This window comes from Ornithorhynchus anatinus, chromosome X1 (genome assembly GCF_004115215.2).
Source record: "Ornithorhynchus anatinus isolate Pmale09 chromosome X1, mOrnAna1.pri.v4, whole genome shotgun sequence".
Taxonomy (NCBI): domain Eukaryota; kingdom Metazoa; phylum Chordata; class Mammalia; order Monotremata; family Ornithorhynchidae; genus Ornithorhynchus; species Ornithorhynchus anatinus.
The window spans coordinates 2,051,934-2,074,504 of record NC_041749.1 but is presented as its reverse complement, the minus strand read 5'-3'; the positions used below and the strand labels follow the sequence as shown (position 1 = coordinate 2,074,504).

Sequence of the window (22,571 nt, the reverse complement as noted above, 5' to 3'; positions counted from 1 at the left end):
AGACTAATGGAGAAGGAATATCATGTGTGAACAGGAAGAAATTAAAACCACCATGAATCCTTCAAGGAGGATGCGCAACTCAACCCCGGGGGCAAACTAAGCAGGTGAGCCAAGTGGAAAGAACAGCTCACGCATTAGTCTTTCTTGCCACATATGTTCACACAAGAAATAACTCTGTCAGACAGCAGAATCTTCTATTATGAAAACCTGTGAGTATGAAGTATTCATTTTAGTCATCAGTCCAGATAGCCAAATAAAGACAGTCATTATGCACAGTCAAGAATGTCATCCTAAACCCAGATATTTCACAAAAATGTCCAACAGTCAAGGTTGCAATAACAGACAAGTGAAAGACAGGTTCCTAATGATAATTCCACACCTCTAGGGGATGGAAAAGCAGCCACTTATTGCATTCAAAAAAAAATCAACATTTTTAATTTTAAATACAGAGGATGGATTATTCAAGATGGGATTGATAGGAGTAGTGGGTGATAGCTATGCAGTTCTTAGCGCGGTCCAGGCAATCAATCAATTAATGGAATTTATCGAGCACTTACCCAGAATGGTGCTCTGTACATAGAAGGTGTTCAGTAAGAGTTATCGATAGACGTCAGGCTGTCCACCGTTCTCCATTGTCAGAAAAATTCTACCCAGAATAATGTTGGAAAAGCGACTGGATAATGTCGTTAACCCAGACATGCCTGAAACAGTGTGGCTTCAAATCAAAGGGCAGGCCAGCTGACCTGATCTGTGTCACTCAACAGATCAAGGGACACTCCCAAGGCTTCTCCACTTTATCCGTGGATCTTACAAAGCATTTGATGTCATCAACAAGCCAGAGACTGGCCAGAGGTGCTCACAAGATTCTAAAGCTACTCTGTAAAAGGATGTTAGGTCAAGGAGTGATTGGAAGTGGCCTGTCTGCCCCTGTCGTCTTCTCACCTTGTCAAGAAGGCAAGCTGTGAGAGCTGAGTCCAGATCTGCTAGAAGCAGCGTGGCTCAGTGGAAAGAACCTGGGCTTAGGAGTCGGAGGTCACGGATTCGAATCCCGGCTCTGCCACTTGTCAGCTCTGTGACTTTGGGCAAATCACAACTCCTCTCTGCCTCAGTTACCTCATCTGTAAAATGGAGATTAAGACTGTGAGCCTCACGTGGGACAACCTGATTACCCTGTATCTCCCCCAGCGCTTAGAACAGTGCTCTGCACATAGTAAACACTTAACAAATACCAACGTTATTATTATTATGCTACTCTATGTCGCCATGCCCAAGAAGGCAATGAGGAACTAGCAAGATGGTTTCCAGAATGCTTCTTCTGATCCACTGGGATTGGAATCGACAGGCTACGAAGAGAATCCAAAATTTGGAAAGAGTTGTCCAAAAGCTGCGTCTAGGGTTGCCCTTTATGATGGAAGATGTCACTGACAGTGAAATTCACCCATGACGGTGTATTCGTACGTGTAACTGAGGTACTTTATTCTCCCAAGTGCACAGAATAGTGCTCTGCACATGGTAAGTGCTTAATAAATACCATCGGTTGATTCTGCGTTGTTCTTCCCAAGCATTTGGTATGGTGCTTTGCAGCCGGTGAGTGTTCTTGTCAGCTGTGTGATTGTGGGCAAGTCGCTTCACTTCTCTGTGCCTCAGTTACCTCATCTGTAAAATGGGGCTTAAGACTGTGAGCCCCGCTTGGGACAACCTGATTCCTCTGTGTCTACCCCACTGCTTAGAACAGTGCTCTGCACATAGTAAGCGCTTAACAAATACCAACATTATTCTGTACATGTTATTTCTACTGATACTACCACCGCTATCATTTATTCTTAGATTGGAAGCCCAGAGGGGTCTGGGACCGTGTCCAATTCCCAGCCACCCACTCTGTCCTAGTCCTCAGTACCGTGCTTTGCATGCAGTGGGGTGGATCAATTACTGTTGCGTGAAAGAAGGAATGAAATTCACCTTCAAAGGAGGAGACAGCTCTGCGAAATGCTGGGAGGCAGCAGGATCAAACTAACCCATCTGGATTGCAACAACCAAAAATGGGGTGTTTCATTTTGATCAAAGGTTTCAGGCAGTCTCTGAAGTCATGAAGAAGTGGGACCGGGCCACGCCCAGAGTCCCTACAGTCTTTCCTCGCATAAAGGGATCATAGCGTGCTTCCCGTCAGCCTATCACCCCTACCCCCACCCAGAGATACCCAACGCCACGGTGACCAAATGCCAGGGTCACACTAAGCTTTAAACTACCCAAGCAGCACTGCTGACAATCGAGCTAGCAAATGTGACCCCCGAGGCCCAACCCAGCTAAACTGGGAAGCAGCATGGCCTAGTAATGAAGAGTGCAGGGATCTTGGTTTCTAATCCTGCCTCTTGCCTGCTGTGGGATCTTGGGCAAGTCAATTTACCTGTGCCTCAGTTTTCTCATCTGTAAAATAGGGATTAAGTGCCTTTATCCCTCCCCCTTTGGTTCCGAGCCTCACGTAAAACGGGGACTCTGGCTGTTCTGATTGTATCGTATCTACCAGAGTGCTTGGCATTTAGTGTTTTAAAAATACCAGGATTATTTAACTATGTACTGACGAGCAGCCTTAGCCACCGTTAAGCCAGCCATTTTAATGGTTTTCAAATATCATATGATTTGCAAAGGAAATCCTTACGGGTCCCTCTTTGCCAACCCCATCTCCAACGCTTTACCAAACAGGCGCAGAATAAAAGCAACTGCTTTCGGCGGATACGCTCTGATTATCTCCAGAAACACCGACTGTTATGAAAGTTGAACGTTTCCAATGCGTCACTATTCACCTGCCTAATTCTCCTTAGACTCATTCTGATTTACGTAGGCCCCGGAAACATGGACTCCTGATTAGTTTCACAACTGATTTAATCTCCCTCGTGTGTGCAGTATTATACAGAGCAACATATAATAGTGATAATCTGTAAAATAGCAACATATTTAAAGATTGGAGGTTATCTTCCAGCTCTTCAACAGGAGATCCAGAAAAATCTCTACTCACATGCTAATAGAGTTGTTTAGCAGGAATGTAATAAATTGCTGTGATTTTCCGTTCAACCTGGACAGTGCAGTCAAAAATAATTAGCGTAGTTCGAAAATCTGTTTGCATATAATTAATCTAATGAATGCAAGGCCAACAGTTAAACATTCCTGTTTCCTGAAGCAAGAACAGTTATGCCATGTGCTTATTAAAGTTTCAAAGCCGCTGACATTACCTAGCAAACACCCAGCATTTAAAAGGACAAGAACATTGATAATGGCTTGCATTGGGAGATGGTGGCTTAGAACTATTGGATAATGGTAGCTTTAAGAAGCCCTTGGTGATTGCAAGCCAGGTGGACTAGACCAGGCCCAGAAATAGAAAACATGTCTGGTCTCTACTGCCCTCTTCCGTACTCCCCTTAAACTAAGCGATGGCTTTGCTTTACAGCGCGTATTATTCCCTTGAGGATGCGTTTTCATCGGAGTCTGTACGGGGGCTTCGGGGAGGGGAGAATTAGTCTCCACCATCAGAAGTGAAAATGTAAAAATTCCTATGTCATGCATATCTATTTAAATTGGAGTCTAGTCTTCTCAGGAAATGAACCAAGAGTTTAGCATTCCTGCCACATTCTGAAGTCAATCAGAATGCCAGCCCTTAATTGCGTCCTGAGAGACCACGTGGCCTAGTGGAAAGAGCACCGACCTGGGAATAAGGAGACCCTGGTCCATCCCCGGCTCTGCCCCTACCTGCTCTTTGATCTTAGGCAAATCACTTCATTTCTCTGGGCTTCAGTTCCAATGGAAATAAAATACCTGCTTTCTCTCCCTCTCAGATTGTGAGCCCCACGTGGGAGAGGGACCGTGTCCAAGCTCATTATTTTCTTTCTACCCCAACGCTTAGCATTGAGCTTGGTAAACGGTAAGTGCCGATAAGTACCAACAGCGTCTCTGTGACTATTAAGTCAGTCAATCAAAGGTAGTTACTGAGAGCTTACTGTGTGCAGAGCCCCTTACTAAGCACTTGGTAGAGTACAGACACGCAGAGTTGATGGACATGTTCCCTGCTCGCAGTGAGCCTACAATCTAGAGGAGGAGATAGGCATTATTATAAATAAATAATTTACAGCTATATCCATAAGAACTGCCGGGGTTAGGGTGGAGTGAATGAAGGGTGCAAATTCAAGTGCAAAGGTGAGGGAGAGGGAATTGGAGAAAAGAGGGTTTAATCTGGGAAGGCCTCTTAGAGATGTGACTTTAAGAAAGGCTTTGAAGATGGGGAGAGATGGGAGTGCATTAAATCATCTATAGCCACTTCATATCGGGTTAAAAAATAAGGAAACTTTGGTCACAGTGCTCAATAGGGCAATGCTTGGTCAGAGCAAAGCAGAGGATCCCAGTTCCCATTCACTGACCCTGCCTGAGGCTGACTCAGAGCTGAAAAGCTATTTTTACCTCACCTCATGCCCAGACCTAGAGCATGGATAGGGGAGAATCATTTCCTGGATTCATAAAAACTGAATTTATAAAGTAAATAACTTATCCAAGGTCATCCAGCATACTAGCGGCGGAGCCAAAGATCAGAACCCAGGACTTCTGACTCCCAGGTCCTATTTCAACCCTCCTGGGGACTATTTTCCTCCCCAAAGGAGTACTTACCTGGATGTCCTGCCAACACCTCAAACTTAATCTGTCCAAAATAGAACTCCATGTCTTCCCACCCACACCTTCCCTTTCTCCTCAGGTTTCCATCATAGCAGAAATCATCACCTTCCTCCCTGTCTCGTACGTCTACGATCTTTAGACTGTCACTTAGACTGTGAGCCCGTTATTGAGCAGGTATCGTATCTGTTGCCAAATTGTACATTCCAAGGGCTTAGTACAGTGCTCTGCACATAATAAGCACCCAATAAAAACTGCTGAATGAACTAACCTTGGCATTATCCTTAACTTATCTCTCTCATTCAACCCTAGCATTCAACCCGTCACCAAATCTTGTCAGTTCTACCTTCATAGCCTCTCTAGAATCTGCCCCTTCTTCTCACCCAAATAATAATGTTGGTATTTATTAAGCGCTTACTATGTGCAGAGCACTGTTCTAAGCGCTGGGGTAGACACAAGGGAATCAGGTTGTCCCACGTGAGGCTCACAGTCTTAATCCCCATTTTACAGATGAGGTAACTGAGGCACAGAGAAGTGAAGTGACTTGCCCACAGTCACAGAGCTGAACAAACTACTTCAATGCTAATGCAAGCACTTATCCTCTCCCGCTTTGACTACTGCCCCAACTGACTTTCCTGCCTTCTGTCTCTCCCCACTCCAATCCCTACTTCACTCTGCTGCCCGGATCATGTTTCTTAAAAAAATCATTCTGCCTACATTTCTCTACTTATCAAAACATCCAGTGGATTCCCAGACTTCTGTGCATCACACAGAAACTCCTCAATTTGGGGTTTTAAGGCAGTCAATCAGTTCTCCTCATCCCACCTGTGCCCTCACCTCTCCTACTACAACCCAGTCCACACACTTCACATTTTGAACACCAACTTACTTATTTTGTGTCATTTTTGCCTGTCTTGTGATCAACCATTTGCTCACATCCTCCCTCCTGCTGGAAACTCCCTCCCCCTCCATATCCAAAGGACCACCAAATTCCCCTTCTTCAAAGCCCTACTCAAATCACATCTACTCCAGGAAGTGTTCCTTCACTAAGCTTTCATCTCCGGCTCCAGTCTCTGTCGCTTCTATGTTAGCTTTGAGAGTCACTCACCCCTTCTTCCCAAAGCAATTGTGTACAACATCTTATATTTTGTTTCTTCCTCTACTGTAACTTACTGTAATTCCCATCTCCCCCACCAGATTGTAAGGTCCTAGAGGACAGGGATCAGGTCTATCAACCAAATTATACTCGCCCAAGCATTTTTATAGAGCTCTGCACATAGTAAGTCCTTAATAAATACCACTGATTATTTATTAACTGTAACATAAATAAGGAGGGGAGGTGGACGTAGAAACAGCCCTCCCTGCCTGCCTTCCATTTTAGCATTTTCGAGGTCTGTTCTAATTGTGCAAGAATCTGAAAAGGCTTTCTATCCAAGGAGCTTCTTCTCGGTTTCATTGGCTGGCCCCTTATCCCTCTTTCTTCCATTAACTCTAGAGGTGCTCCATGGGCTCTGCTCTGGCCTCCCATTCTTTTCTCTTACACTGGTTCTCTTGGGCGGATAATCTATTCACTCTATCCAGCTGTCTATCTCCCCAGAAATCTCTCCACTGAACCTTTGAGATCATCCTTGACTATTCCTTCACTGTCTTTCAGCTGTTGTATTCAATCAAGTGCTAAATTACATTCATCCTTCCGCCACAGTATTTTCCATATCCTTCCTCTCCACTCAGACAGCCAACACACCGGCTCACGCTCTCATCATTTCACAATTAAAGTCGTGACTCGGTCTCCTCACTGCTCACCCAACCTCCAGCCTAGCCCTCTTTCAACCTAGACTACATGTGGATGCCCACATCAACTGCCTTATCTGTCGCTGTGCAAAAATCTCTCCACACCTCAAAAACTTGAAGTGTCTACCCCTTCTCATCGAGCAAAGACTTCTTACTATTGGATTCAAGGCTCTCCACCACCTCTCTCCATCCTACATCTTGACTCTGCTTTTTACCTGATCTGCCCTCGCTCATGCTCTTGTAATCCTAAATTATCATAAATCCTTCAACCATTCTGGATTTTTTCATTTTCGTTGTCTTTCACCTCTTTGACCCTCATCTCACTTACAATCAGTAAGAGGACCTCACAAATAAAAAACCTCTCATCTCATTATTGGTTTTCCCTTTCCCTCACATTAATTTTACACTCTTTTCCTTACACTTCCAGGCATTTCACACTTCCTCTAAATGCCTCATGACTCTCATTTCTTCTTAACCCCTTAGTTGGTCTCTTGCCCTAGCTTTACACTTCACCGTCCATTTTTTTTCCCTTTCCTTTCCTCTCTCATCTGCTTCCTCCATATATCCCTTATGCGTAGAACAACTTCTCCTTGTTTGTTCATATGCAGTCTCCACCCCCTTCCATTAAACCAGTAAGACCCTCTCTGAAGCCTTTCCCCGACAATAGAGACTCCCCTTCTGACAGTCAGTGATAAGCTAAACACTTGCATTCACCCTGTATCAGCTGCCACCTACGTCTCCCTATGCTAAATTCCCTTCTGCCCTTTGTTTCTCATTTGACTTTGTCTTTCATCTGTCTAATTCCAAATGCAAGTCAGTGGGTGGACACCGTGTCTATCTTTCTGTGTGTAATGTATCTACCACCTTCCTGGGGTTCCATAAATATTAATTAACAATCGCTAACCCAGCCAAAGGAGCTTTCAAAGGTAAGCGTTTTCATTCAAAGTCCCGAACTCAAGTATCTTAGATAGCCATTTTGGAAAATATCTTTGGCAGGAGAGTAAAATCTCCTATTCAGTCACTGTCTCTCTCGGTCGTGATACAAGTGCCTTACTTCAATTTGATACTGAAGCACTGGGAGTGATCACTCAATAAATGATGTTTATTGAGCCCTTACTGTTTGCAGAGCACCCTACTAAGCTCTTGAGAGAGTACAGTTCAGTAGAGACGGTAGACATGCTCTCCTCCCAGAAGGAGCTCACAATCTACTGGGGCAGGCAGACAGCAAAATAAATTTCAAATAGGAGCATTAGGATTATCAGTTAATCCTAAGAGTTTTCACTGACACTATCCTCTCTTGCTTCTAAGCTTGTTGTGGGCAAGAAGCAAGTCTACCCACTCTGTGTTATAGGACTTTCATTTATTTATTCATTCATATTTATTAAGCTCTTACTGTGTGCAGAGCACTGAATTAAACGCTTGGGAGAGAACACTATGACAATAAACAGATAAATTCCCTGCACACAATAAGCTTTCAGTCTAGAGGGTGGGAAACAGACATTAACATAAATAAATAAATTACAGATATGTCCATAAGCACTCTAGGGCCGAGGGGAGAAGAACAAAGACGGCGAGTCCGGGCAACTCACAAGGGAGTGGGAGAAGAGGAGAGAGGAGGCTTAGTCAGGGAAGGCCTCCTGGAGAAGATGTGCTTTGAAGTGGGGGAGAATAATTGTCTGTTGGATTTGAGGAGGGAGGGTGATCCAGGCCAGAGGCAGGACTTGGGTGAGAGGTCAGTGGCAAGACAGGTGATATCGAGGCACACTGAGAAGGTCAGCTTTAGAGAAGTAAAGTGTTCGGCAGCGTTGTAGTAGGAGAGAAGCAAGGTGAGGTAGGAGGGGGCAAGGTGAGGGACTGTTTTAAAGCCACTGGTGAGGAGCTTTTGTCTGATATGGGCATGGATGAGCAACCGCTGGAGTTTTTTGAGGAGTGGAGTGGCATGTCTTGAACTTTTCTGTAGGAAAATGATCCAAAGTGTTTAATACAGCACCTCTGCACAGAGTGTGTTCTCAATATGTAAGGTTGGCTGATTCTCCGATGATCTCTGACGGCTCCTCCTCTGCCTCCCACCATCCGGTAGAGGGAGTCCCTCAGGGTTCATTTCTGGGTCCCCTTCTATTCTCCATCTAGACTCATTCCCTTAGAGAACTCATTAGCTCCCAAGGCTTCAACTACCATCTCTATGTGGATGATTTCCAAATCTAAATCTCCACTCCTTGATCTCTCTTCTTCTTTCCAGCCTCTCATTTCCTCCTGCCTTCAGGTCATCTCTACTTGGCTATCCCACCAACACCAGAAACTAAACATGTTCAAAAGAGAACACCTCATCTTCCCACCCAAACCCTGTCCTCTCCCTTCTTTCTTATCATTGAAGATAACACCACTATCCTCCCTATATCATCGGCCTTAACCAAAGCATCTCTTTGAGTCAACCGACATATTTAATCTGTCATCAACTCCTGTCAGTTCTACCTTGACATCACTAAAATCCACCCTTTACTGTCCAGCCAAACTGCTAGTATGCTGATCCAAGCACTTATCTTGTTCCACCTTGACTACTTCATCTACCTCCTTGCTGATCTCCCCATTTCCTGTCTCTCCTCTCTTCAGTGCATACTTCACTCTACTACACAGATCATTTTTCTAAAGAAAAAAACATTCATTCTATATCTGCTCACTCCTCAAAAGTCTCCAGTGGTTGCCCAGTACTTGACCTCTGAAATTCCTTACCATTGGTTTTAAAGTAATCGTCAATTTGCCCACTCCTACCTCATCTCACTACTCTCCTTCTCCAGCCCAGCCCTCACACTTCACTCCTGCAGTGCAGCTTGTTCACCGTGCTCTGATTTTGTCTATCCTAAACCGACCCCTTTCCCTTATCCACACTCTGGCCTGGAATTCCCTCTCCCTCCACATAGTAATAATAATAATTACAGGACTTATTAAATGATTACTATGTGCCAAGCACTGTTCTAAGCACTGGGGTAGATACAAGTTAATCAGGTTGGACACAGTCCATCCCAAATGGGGCTCATAGTCTCAATCCCCATTTTACAGATGAGGGAACTTAGGCCCAGAGAAGTTAAGTGACTTTCCCAAGGTCACACGGCAGACAAGTGGTGGTCAGGATTAGAACCCATGACCTTCTGACTCCTAGCCCTGTGCTCTCTCCACCAAGCCACACTCCATATACACCAGACCACTGGTCTCCCCACCTTCAAAGCCTTATTGAGGTCACATTTCCTCCAAGAGTTCTTCGTTGATTAAGCCCCCTATTTTTAAATGGCATTTGTTAAGCACTTATAAGTGTTCAGCCACTGTACTAAGTGCTGGGGTAGATGTTGAGACTGTGAGCCCGTTATTGGGCAGGGATTGTTTCTCTCCGTTGCCAAATTGTACACTCCAAGCGCTTAGTACAGTGCTCCGCACATAGTAAGCACTCAAATACTATTGAGTGAATATAAGGCTATCAGGTTGGACACCTTCCCTGTCCCACATGGGGCTCACATGCTTCATCCCCATTTTACAGATGAGGGAACTGAGGCCCAGAGAAGTGAAGTGACTTGGGCAAGGTCACATAGCAGACAAGTGGTGGAGTTAGGATTATAACCCAGGCCCATGGATGTCACTCAGCTCCACTAGGTCATGCTGCTTCTCGCTCTTTACCCTGGCTCCTGGTTCCCTTCTGCATTTTTTATGCACTTGGATCTGTGACCTCTGGGCTTCTGATATTCACCCCACAGCACTTATGTTTGTGACTATATGTATTTGTAATTATTTAATTCATCTCAGTGTCTGCTCCCGGTCCACCTCGAGTGTAAGCTCATTTTGGCCAGGGAATGTGTCTACCAACTCTGTTGCACTGTACTCCCCAAGCATTTAGTAGACTTTCACATGGTAAACACTCAATAAATATGATTGATTGGTTGATTGACTACAAGTTTACTGTATGCAAAGTACTGTAGAAAATGTGGATGAGTAGAACGGAGTTAAGTAAAAAAACACCCCTGCCCTCAAAAAGCTTCAAGTCTAGTGGTGAAGGAACACTTTTTTTTTTTTTAGCTGGCATCGTATTCATTTCTACCATGGAAAATCCTACCCTTGGCCGAAAATGGAAACTCGTGTGTCAGGGCTGACTCTCGTCACTGAACCTCCAGACAAAACTTCACTCTTCTCAGCCTTCCACTGAGGATAGGTAGGTGGGTAGCTTGTGGCAGAAACCTCTGTCTCCTTTAAGGCAGTCAATCAGATCTCTCTCTACTACCTAATCCCAATCCTGTCTCACTGGAACCCATTAGCTACTTTCTTATCCTCAAGGGACTTACAGGCTACTAGTAGGGGGTTAATGACCTCAAGTTATTTACAAATAGAAGAGTCAACTGAAGTCATTGAATGATGAAGCCAATGAACACATTTGTATGTGTGTGTGAATGCTTTGAAGGAGTATGAGTTAATTCTAGAGCTGGCTATTGGGTTCGTCAGTCAGCCAGTCATAATTATTGAGCACTTATTATGTGCAGACCACTCTACTAAGAGCTTGGGAGAGTACAATATAGCAATAAATAGCCACATAGCCACATTCCCTGAACACAGTGAGCTTACAGTCTAGAGGGGGAGACTGACATTAATTTTTATATTATATATATATATATATATATATATATAAATTACACATATGTACAGCAGTGTTGTGGGGCTGGAAGGAGCAACGCAGAAGGGAGTGTGAGAAGAGGAAAGGAGGCCTTTGTCACGAAATACCACTGGAGGACATGTGCCTTCGTTAAGGTTTTGAAGCACGGGAGAGTATTTGTCCCCCGGATATAAGGAGGGAGGACATTCCAGGTCAGAGGCAGGATGTGGGTGAGAGATCGGTGGAGGGATAGAGGAGACTGAGGTACAGTGAAAAGTTTAGCATTAGAGGAGCAAAGAGTGCGGGCTGGGTTGTAGTAGGAGAGTGGCAAGGTGAGGTCAGGGGTGGTGAGGCAAGGTGACTGACTGCTTTAAAGCCAATGGTGAGCAGTTTCTCTTTGATGTGGAGGTGGATGAGCAACCACCGGAGCTTCTTGAGGAGTGGTAAACGTGTCCTGAACGTTTTGTAGAAAAGTGAGGCAGGCAGCCAAGTGAAGTATGAAGTAGGAGTGGAGAGAGGCTGGAGGCAAAGAGGTCAGCAAGGAGGCTCATACAGTAAGCACTTAAATTGGAAGTGGTCTTTAGTTGTCCGTTATAAACTACTCTGGCTGTGTTATAGCTTCATGTGATTCCAGAGACTCGGAGACAAATGATATGAATAAAATGATAGCCAAGATCACCGGGAGCCACCCTCTCCTGAATACTGCTCAAGGATAAATATTATTACTACTAGACAGTGCCAAGAAGTCATTCAGGACAAAAGTGAGTCTGTGCCCTTCTGTGGCCCAGTCCAGCCCCCTCCCGCCATCACCCTCCCTGACCCTTTCCACATTTAGATCAGGCACCAGCAGATTGACGCACGGGTTCTTTCCTGGGGAGACCAGAGAAAGAAGAAGGTGGAGGAGAGGGGAGGGTTGGAGAGGGGAGAGGCTATGGGGTCACCAGCTGCTCATAGAGCACCTGCAGACTCAGTCAGCCAGAGCAAAGATAGGAAAACTAATAGGATTTAGATTGCACTGCCAGCTCTTGAGCAGGACCATTCATTAGCACAATGGTGAGCCGAAGACACAGGCTGTATTGAGATGGATAAATGGGTCCAATGGCCCCATTATTCTGGAAATTAAGCACAGTATTCAGTTTGCCTATGACCGGTAAACCATGCTCAGTTGCAAAGGTCCTGGTCTCCACACCAACAAACCCAGCCTCCATACGATCCAGGTCATGCTAAAATTGGACCACACTATTTCAATTTCCAGATAGACATACCAAAGCTGCTACATTACATTATGTGACCTCAAACCCGATCGCCACCCGTCAGTGCAGCCATCTTGGACAGCAATGGCGGGCGGCTGCTTCACTTGATCCATTTGGAAATACGGCACAAGGGGAGTCAGAGCAACACAGACTTTGTCTGCCTGATCTTAAACTAAGGAAGAGCTACTTAATCCTTAATCTTTTTTTAAAAAAAAAAAATTCAAGACCAGTGAGGAGAAAATCTATTATATTAGTAGAAATAGCTTTTATTGAGTGTCTACTAGATACCGTGCACTGCACTAGGCACTTGGAAAGCGCAATTCAGCAAGTGACACATTCCTAGGAACTTCCTTTTGGGGAGTCAGACATAAAAGCGTTTACAATTAAAGAGTGTAAGCCTCATGTGGGACAGGGACTGTGTCTAACCCGACTAACTTCTATCTAGTCTGTGAGCCCCATGTGGGACAAGGACCAACTTAATTAACTTATATCTCCCCCAGCACTTAGAATAGTGCTTGGCACAAAGTAAGTGGTTAACAAGTGCCATAGCCATCATTAAAAGAAAAATAATAATTGATGTGCAGTTGAAAATAAATTTTGAGGAGGGATTGAGTATATACGTCAGTGCTGGAGTAGGCTGTTGACTCATATGATTTGGGACGTGGGGAGCTAATCAGGGAATTTATGTAGGAAGTTGCTAAGTTTATAGATATAGGCCTAGGTCTCCTTCCCAGAAACTCTGATATCCAGAGGTCACTCATTGACCGAGCAACTGGTTCATTGCAGGATTCAGGGCACATCACCTTAAACCCCATCCACTCTCTCCTTTCCCAATTAATCTTTTGAAAGGGGGCAGGATTTGTGGCTGGCTGAAAGTTGCACAGCAGTTGAATTTTGCCCAGATTGAAAAAATGTTTCTGTTACATATTTTGGATAGAAAGCTGCTTTGGAATGGGTAACATTCAGCAATGCACATTTATCTGAATAGAACCTGATGCTCTTTTTGAAAGAAACAATTGTGCACGTGTGATGCAGATCACGGCACGGACCCTCTAATGAGCTTTTACATTAACGTGGGAATTCATCAAGAAAATACCCACCCTGAGTTATAGGAGGACAGTGTACAGAAGGTGTCAGCAACAGCACTGATTGCTGAACTTGACACTGAGAAAATACAGTGGAAAAAAAATACATAGGCTCTCCCCTTGAGAATGTTATAATCTGTTGGAGAAGACAAGAAGACACAATTACAAACATACACTGGATAAAGGAGTGATAACAGTTGGATGGACAAACTACTACTGTGACTTCAAAGACCTGCCATTGTTTAGAGAGCTTCACCTGAGCCTGTCATCCTTACCCAAATGATTGTTTTTACTGTAGTCACGTTAATACTTTATCTCCTCTAGACTGTAATCTCCCTGAGAGTAGAGATCATGTCTAATAATGGTATTTGTATGGTATTTATTTTGTTCAATGAGATGTACATCACCCTGATTCTATTTGCCATTGTTTTTATGAGATGTTCTTCCCCTTAACTCTATTTATTGCCATTGTTCTTGTCTGCCCGTCTTCTCCGATTAGACTATAAGCCCGTCAAAGGGCAGGGACTGTCTCTATCTGTTGCCGACTTGTACATTCCAAGCGCTTAGTACAGTGCTCTGCATATAGTAAGCGCTCAATAAATACTATTGAATGAATGAATGAATATCTGTTAAGCACTTACTGTGTGCTAAGCACAATTCTAAGTTCTGGGATACATACAAGATATTCAGGTTAGACAAAGTCCTGGTCCCACCTGGGGCTCACAGTTTAAATTGAGGGAGTAGGATTTAATCTGCATTTTACAGATGAAGAAATTGAGACACAGAGAAGTTAAGTGATTTGCCCAAAGTCACACAACAGACAAGTGGCAGAGTCCGGATTAGAACCCAGGCCCTCTGATTCCCAGACCCGTGCGCTTTCTACTAGGCCACGCTGCTTTGCGAACTCTATCGCAAGGTCCCGAGCACTTAGTACAGTGCTCTGATCTGATTAATTGACTTCATCAGAAACCGAGGGTCATTCAGTGACAAAACCACAACATTATTTCCCCTTTGTTAACAAATAGGTGGGAGTGACGGCTTGTTCAATACCCCAGCTTCGACCAGAGACAGGAAAAAGAAATGATCCATAAATTCTGGGGATCAGAAATTGTAACCAGTAACACTTGTTGGTGTTTTGATTTAGTGTGACCTTTATAAGCTCCCAAGTACTGGAAGATGGTATTGCATTAAGCAAATTTACAGTGGAGGAGAAGAGATTTATAGGCAGTGCTATTTGCCTACACTTCCAGCAGCCGGCTCCTGCGTTTCCTCTTGGGTCAGAATGATTAAACAGCAGCTTTAGGTCTGAGATTAAAGTGTGACAAATTACACCTGATGAGCCTGTCCTGCACCTTACTCGAGCTGGGTTCTTCCTCTGTGCTAACTAACCTTGTGGCTGGTTCTTCCATTTCATCAGCTGATACAAAGTTCATTTCTACTTTATTTTAGAAATCAAATAAAAAGCTATTACCGATTGACTAAGAAGCAGTGTGGCCCAGTAGGAAGAATGTGGGTCTGGGAGTCAGAGGACCTGACTCAGCCACATGTCTTTTGGTGAGTTTGGGCAAGTCACTTAATGTATCTGTGCCTCAGTTACCTCATCTGTAACATGGGAATTTAATCCTACTTCCTCCTATTAGACCGTGAGCTCGATTTGGGACAAGGGCTCACATGACACTGTGAATGGAGCATGGACCTGGGAGTCAGAAGGCCATGGGTTCTAATCCTGGCTCCACCACTTGTCTGCTGTGTGGCCTTGGACAAGTCATTTCACTTCTCTGGGCTTCAGTTACCGCATCTGTAAACTGGGGTTGGAGATTGTGAGGCCCACATGGGACAGGGACTGTGTCCAACCTGATTTGCTTGGAACCACTCCAGTGCTTCGTACAGTGCCTGACCCATAGTATATGCTCAAATAACACAATTATTATTAACTTGTATCTACTGCAGCATTAAAAACAGCGATTGGCACATAGTATGGGCTCAGCAAGTACCATAATCATTATCTTTCCCCAAACCCGTGTTCAGCTAATATCTATGGCATAGGGTTTAATGTTCAACTGTAGGCCCTAACTTACAATAGAAGATGTCAAAGAAGCAGCGAAGAGGAGGTGAACATCGCATTTGACGTTTCAGATTTTTCAAACATAGAAACCACAGAAGGGTAGTCTGCAAGGAACAGAGCAATACAGGCAACAAGAAGCCACTAAGTTTATGATATTGATTCTGTCATTTAATCCCTCTCTACCTCCCTGCCAACTCATTTCAAATGTTTTACATAATTTAGAGATTACTTAATTTAGAAAGTGCCTCACAGATGATATTTTTTCAGTATCAGTCGCTAGTACATTGTAGAGGAAAAAAAATCACTTTCTAATAAAAATGGAGAATCCCCAGAAATGATTGTATTCACTGAAAAATAAATCCAAACAAGAAGTTCAAACATTTCTTGGGATGCACAAAATCTGCTTCAAAGATATTTTCTCCCCTCCTTCTCCATTTTCTGGCAGATGGGTGAAAAAGTGCATATCCATTTGATACAATGATTTGGAGGCTCCAATTTAGCAGTCTTCCTATATTACTTGAATTTCCGATCTAAGATTAGGGAAAATGACGAGTCATTACAAAATGCAGCTCTAGTTTGGATGCACGAGTTTTCATGAAGAACCGAGTAATGGTGAAAGATAAATTCCCAACTAAATATATTTGAGTCAATAAGTCTTGGTACAGTGGACTCCTGCACAGGCTCTTACTACTGAAATGTAATAATAGCAGACATTATTTTTGTGTGCACTTTACTCCAACTGCATTTATGACCGTTACAAATTTTCCACCTCCTTGTGTCTCACTTATACTGATAGAACTTACATCAACCCTTTCTTATGTGGAACAGTGAATCTTAGAGAGTGCACAAATGTTCCAGCACTTTACATGAATCTTCAAATCCTTATAGTGAAAATTTGTAATTATATGCTTACTCATCCTCTGTAGATCATTCATGTCCTCTGAATTCTGATCGCACAGGGTGTGAATCAGTGCACCAGACACTCTTGTATTGCTCTTTTTGTAACACTAGGCTGTTTCCTCTGGTTGAGACTAAAAAAAAATAAAATAAATATTCACTTACTGAAAGTTTTTTTTTTGTTTTGTCTTTAGTGGTATTTAAGTGCTTATTATGTGTCAAATGCTGTTCTAAACTCTGGGGTAGATTCAAGTTGATTTGGTTGGACACGGTCCTTGTCCTGCATGGGACTCACAGTCTAAACAGGAGGGAGACTAGGAGAACTGAGGCACAGAGAAGTTAAGTGACTTGCCCAAGGTTACATAGCAAGCAACTGGAAGAGCCAGGATTAGAACTGAGGACCTTGGACTCCCAGGGCTGTGCTCTTTCCACTAGATCCCGTAGCATGTTAGGGAGGTTCCCATTATCAGCTCAGAGGATGCAAAGAGTTTGTGACTGCTTTCAGAAACAAACAAAACAAACAATATTTATCCCATGTCCATTTACAGCAGCTCAAACCACTGACTAAATAGTCAGTGTCAATTAGGGGATCTATCAGGAGAAAGTCTGGAATGCTTCATCTGGGAAGTCCAATTTGAGACAAACTTCAGTTTCCTACGGGTCTCGTCCTTTGGGGATGATTTCTGCTTCCATCGTCCAAAAGTGTCAAACTGTTCCGAGATGTGATGGTTGCATTCCATCTATTCAATGATTTCTTGTGGAACTGTGCCCCGGCCTATGAGTTGCCAAGATCCAATATCTAACGAGCCAGTGTTGAGCTTGGAGTAGCGGGCAATGAGGAGGACGTGTTTTTTTGATCCCTCCCCCATTTGGGATAAGCATGAAGGTGTCACCCTATCCTGGCAGGCATCTGCTCTGCTGTTGAACAACCAATATCCTGAACCATCTTCTTTGTAGAAACCTTTAGTTTGGGGGCTAGGGGAGGGGGCATCCCAGCATCAGTGGGACATGTGCTGGAGTTATGTTTTCAGCAGTGATGAAGATATGCTCTGAGCCATCCACATTCTCTCATCCAGGACCCCCAACCACCGGCAGGCTTTTCCAGATGTGTGATTGAAATGAGGGGTGTAGTCTATGGCCACAGGGCAGTTTTAGGCATTGCTGTGCCTTGGTTAGCTCGGTATGCCAGTTTTGACTGTGGCCCTTATCTCCACTTTGCAAACCACTGGGGTACTATTTCCTTTGGTTCTTCATTTCAAGGGTAGATACTTTTCTTTTAACCTCTACCAAAGACCATTGTTCTAAGCAGTGGGGTAGTTACAAGTTAGTCCGGTTGGACATAGTCCTTGTCCCACAGAAGGCTCACAGTTTTAATCCCCATTTTACAGATGAGGTAACTGATGCCCAGAGAAGTGATGTGACTTGCCCAAGGTCACACAAAGGACAAGTGACAGAGCCAGGATTAGAACCCATGATCTTCTGAGGGGATAGAGCACGGGCCTGGGCCTAAGCCCTAGGGCTGTGGGCAATAAAGGCGGACTGTTCACAAGCAAGTTGGATGGTGGAAGGGTCACAGGGTTATTGGAAAACGGATACAGGCTCTGTATAGGCAAAGGCATCAGCTTAGCAAGGAACTAGTTTTCATGGACACAGTGCGGAAGAGATTGTCAGTTGGGTGTCAGTCTTTTCAGTCCCGGCTGAGAAGAATCTCACCATTAGCAAGGCCACCTTTGAAGGGGAAGGACTGCTACATTTGTGCGTCAAGGGAAGCGCCATCTTGAAGTCATTTTGGGGAAACAAATTCGCAATCTCATGAGGTTTTATAGAAATACACGTATTGAAACATATGCTTTATAGTGATATTTGATCTCCCCAGGAAAGAAAAAAAAAACAAAACACTTCTACCCCAGCCCCAGTGCAGAAATTTCTGACAGCCAGGGGCCAATACCTCTAAATTCACTGCCACTCAGGTAAATTTATTATTCATCATCACCATTTTGTTAAGCATTTATTATGTCAAGCATTTTTCTGAGCAGTGGGGTAAACTGAACACAGCCCCTATCCCAGTTGAGGCTCACAGTCTAAATTGGAGGGAGAACAGGTACTGAATCCCCACTTTCCAGGTGAGAAGTACCATGGCCTCATGGATGGAGCTTGGGTTTGCTAATCAGAGAACCCAAGTTCTAATCCCACCCCGCTGTCTGTAGCGCTACCTTAGGCAAGTCTTTGTGTCGCGAGTCCACGGGTTTGTACCGACCAGGCCCTTCCCGGACTGGGGGAGCCTCGGTGACACTAAGTAGAGCTCAAACCACACCTCTGATCACCAAGATTACTGTGCCAGGCTTTTTACTTAGTTTTATCAACGTGCAAGGGAGTGACACATACACACTCTCACTCAAGGATCCAACATGGCTCAGTAGAAAGAGCCTGGGCTCTGGAGTCAGAGGTCATGGGTTCAAATACCGGCTCTGCCACTTGGCAGCTGTGTGACCATGGGCAAGTCACTTCACTTCTCTGTGCCTCAGTTCCCTCATCTGTAAAATGGGGATTAACTGTGAGCCTCACGTGGGACAACCTGATGACCCTGGATCTACCCCAGCACTTAGAACAGTGCTCTGCACATAGTAAGCGCTTAACAAATACCAACATTATTATTATTACCGGTCCATAGTCAAAGGAACCTCTTCTGCCTATGCTTCTTCTTTCTGCTTCCAAGTGCTCCGGTCTTCTGCTGTTCAAATACTTCTCTCTACGTCTCAGCATGCTACTGCCTGCATATTTCCGCTCCTAATGCCTCCAGGTGCCCCCTCCCCCCTCACAATGAGCAGCTTTTATCTGCCTTAGGCATCACAGCTGTGGCTCTACATTGCAGTCCTTGGTTGGTCTAGGCCCGTTACTGGGTAGAACAGGGAGAAAAAGCCCCCCCCCACCACCCAACAATGCAGCTTGTTGTGGGCTCACCACACTTTGTGCCTCAGTTACCTCATCTGTAAGATAATAATAATAATGCTGATATTTGTTAAGCACTTACTACGTGCAGAGCAGTGTTCTAAGCGCTGGGGTAGATACAGGGTGATCAGGTTGTCCCACGTGAGGCTCACAGTTTTAATCCCCATTTTCCAGATGAGGTAACTGAGGCACAGAGAAGTGAAGTGACTTGCCCACAGTCACACAGCTGACAAGTGGCAGGGTCGGGATATGAACCCATGACCTCTGACTCCCAAGCCCGGGCTCTTTCCACTGAGCTATTAAAATCATGAATCCCAAGTGGGACAGGGACTGTATAATAATGTTGGTATTTGTTAAGCACTTACTATGTGCAGAGCACTGTTCTAAGCGCTGGGGTAGATACAGGGTGATCAGGTTGTCCCACTTGGGGCTCACAGTTTTAATCCTCATTTTCCAGATGAGGTAACTGAGGCACAGAGAAGTGAAGTGACTTGCCCACAGTCACACAGCTGACAAGTGGCAGAGGCAGAACTGTATCCAACCTGATTACTCAGTATCCGCCCAAATGCTTAGTACAATGCCTGGCACAGAGTAAGCACTTCACAAATACCATTAAAAAAAGAAAGATGAGGAAACCAAGGCACAGAACAGTTAAATAAATTCCCCAAGGTCACATGTTTGTTAAATGGAAGGAGCGTGGCTTAGTGGAAAGAACGTGGGCTTTGGAGTAAGAGGTCATGAGTTCAAATCCCAGCTCTGCCCCTTGTCAGCTGTGTGACTGTGGGCAAGTCACTTATCTGTGCCTCAGTTACCTCATCTGTAAAATGGGGATTAAGACTATGAGCCCCACGGGGGACAACCTGATTCCCCTGTGCCTACCCCAGCGCTTAGAACAGTGCTCGACACATAGTAAGCGCTTAACAAATACCAACATTATTAAATGGAAGAGCAGGGATTGGAATCCAGGTTCTCTGACTCCCAGGTCCGTGACCTTTCCACTAGGCCATGCTGCTTCTATTTATGAATTGTCATTTTTATAAAAATGCTTATTATTTAATGAAGTCAAAATGTACACAGCCCAATACTTCACCTTCTCACTTTCTTTTCAGAAAAGGAATTGATTGTGTTAAGAAAGATGCACATTTTTTTTTTCCTACTCTTTGATCGCCAGTCAAACTGAGTAGAAAGAACAGGGGCCTGGGAGTCAGAGGACCTGGGTTCTAATCTCATTCTGCCCCTTCTTTGTTGTGAGACTTTGGGCAAGTCACTTAACTTCCCTGGGCCTCAGTTCCCTCATCTGCAAAATGGGGATTCAATATCTATGCTCCCTCTTACTTAGAATATGAGCCCAATGTGAGAACAGATTATCTCCTATCTAACCCAGCACTTAGTAGAGTGCTTGGCCTATAGTAAGGGTTTAAGAAATAGAATTATTTATTATTATTATTATTACTATTAGTATTATTATTTTTCCTCCAGCCCTTCAGCATTCTGAAATCCTTAGTCAATCTCATCGCCTTGATTTAACAAGGAATCAGCTTTAGTGTTTTCTTTGTATCTGTAGTCACAACTATTTTGTGGGCTACAAATTGCAGTTGAAAACATACGCATAGGTGCCTTGCATTAATCTAAATTTTCAGGGATCTGAAAATCTGAAAATTTTCAGGTTCCTGAAAGAGGACCACCCCACCATGAGTCTGTCACTCGATCCAAGGGCCTGGAAATCTTGCAATTCATTCAATCATATTTATTAAGCACTTACAAACGTAGTTCTGTTTTAACTTGGCTGCAGTTCGGGGGCTTGGAATACACTGAGGAATTTTAAATGTCAGCTGAGCTACTGTTTGATTGTCAGCATATCTTCCTAAGGATAGTGTTAATGTGACTGGATTGCACAATAGGCATTTAAGATATCCTTATCAGAATATATGAGCATGCTGAAACCTACAGTTCAATAAGGCAGATGGGAGGATGCAAAATGAATAATCCCTATGGCCCCCCCCCCAAAAAACCCATGCATAAAAATTGGTTAACAAATAGGAGGCATCCTTTTACACATTCTAAAAACAACTAGTTTTGCAAACACACGCAAAAAAGCAAAACAGAAAGCTCAGAAAGGGAGAATCAGGTATCTGCAGAAGCCAATTTAGCTTTGCTGGTGATCCCAGAGCTTTTAGCTTCCTGGGGTGTCTTTGAGAAGCATTTGTCCCCGGCTAGAACGGCCCATCCCCCACTGTTACGCTGCGAGTCATTCAGCCTCACTCTCTCCCCCAACAGCTGGGCTTCCATCAAGCTGCCTGTCCTAGGGTGGCTCAAAAATCCATTAAATAACATGTTGACAGCATGTTGGTTTTAGGTGTGAATTCAAGTAGTCAGTCTTTAAAATTTGGCTCTTTCTTGATCTCTCTGGATGGCCCACCTCTTTGTTTACAATTCTGGCCTTGCCCACCAACATCCATCATCCTCCTGGTCACCATCACCTTTTTTACTGGCACACTGACTCATACCCACTTCCACTCCATGTAACACAATGGTGAAATGAGCTGCTAAAAGTTGATCGAAAGCACCGGGTCCCAAGCGATCGCCTCGGGCCTCCCCGGACCACAGCCCGTTTTGGATTTAGGAGCGGCCATGCGTTCAGCGGGGCCTACACCGAGGTTTCCATCATGCCTTTCATTCATCTCTCCCTCTGCCCCCTCCATGTTTGCGGGGCATGGAAACAGTCCCCATTCTCTCCTCTGTCGGCCGGGTGCAGCTGGGGCTCTGCTTGGCTGCAGCTGCCGCTGGGCCTTTAATAACATTTCCCCGCGGATGAACAGGCGAGACTCCGAGAGGGGCTCCGGACCACCACAGGGGTCTGTGTTTGTAAGAGGAGAGAGAACAAAAGACAGACTGGCCGCTGCTGCTGAGAGGAGCTCCTCCTCCTTCGGGCCCAGCTCGGCACAGAGAGCCCGTTCCCATCAGGGGAAGGAAGCAGAGGAAGGGCTGTCTGCTTGCCTTCCTCTCCGTCTCTTGTTTCACTCTCCGTTTCCCCTTCCTTTCCCTTCTTCCTTACTCCCCCTTGCCCATCTGCTCAGTGATGTGGCATCCTGGAAAGTCGCTCCCTGGAAACCAGGGGACCCGGGGGGCTCCCAAATTCAATGCAAAAAATAAAATAAAAAAAACACCCTCCTCAGCCTCACCTCTGACGTGTTCCGCTGAGCGTGGGTGACAGCAACCCAACAGCGGTAATCTTAGTTGTATACTAG

The 22,571-nt window shown here is 44.6% G+C and overlaps 1 long non-coding RNA gene across 1 annotated transcript; it reads right to left on the bottom strand.

The window, feature by feature from the left end:
• Window positions 1-15,624: 15,624 nt before the first annotated feature.
• LOC114806580 lies at window positions 15,625-19,174 on the bottom strand. Its single transcript, XR_003754617.2, has 3 exons — window positions 19,036-19,174; window positions 16,391-16,508; window positions 15,625-16,007 (listed from the first exon to the last, which is right to left on the bottom strand). It is a non-coding gene; the product is annotated as an uncharacterized LOC114806580 (long non-coding RNA).
• Between the last annotated feature and the right edge of the window lie 3,397 nt (window positions 19,175-22,571).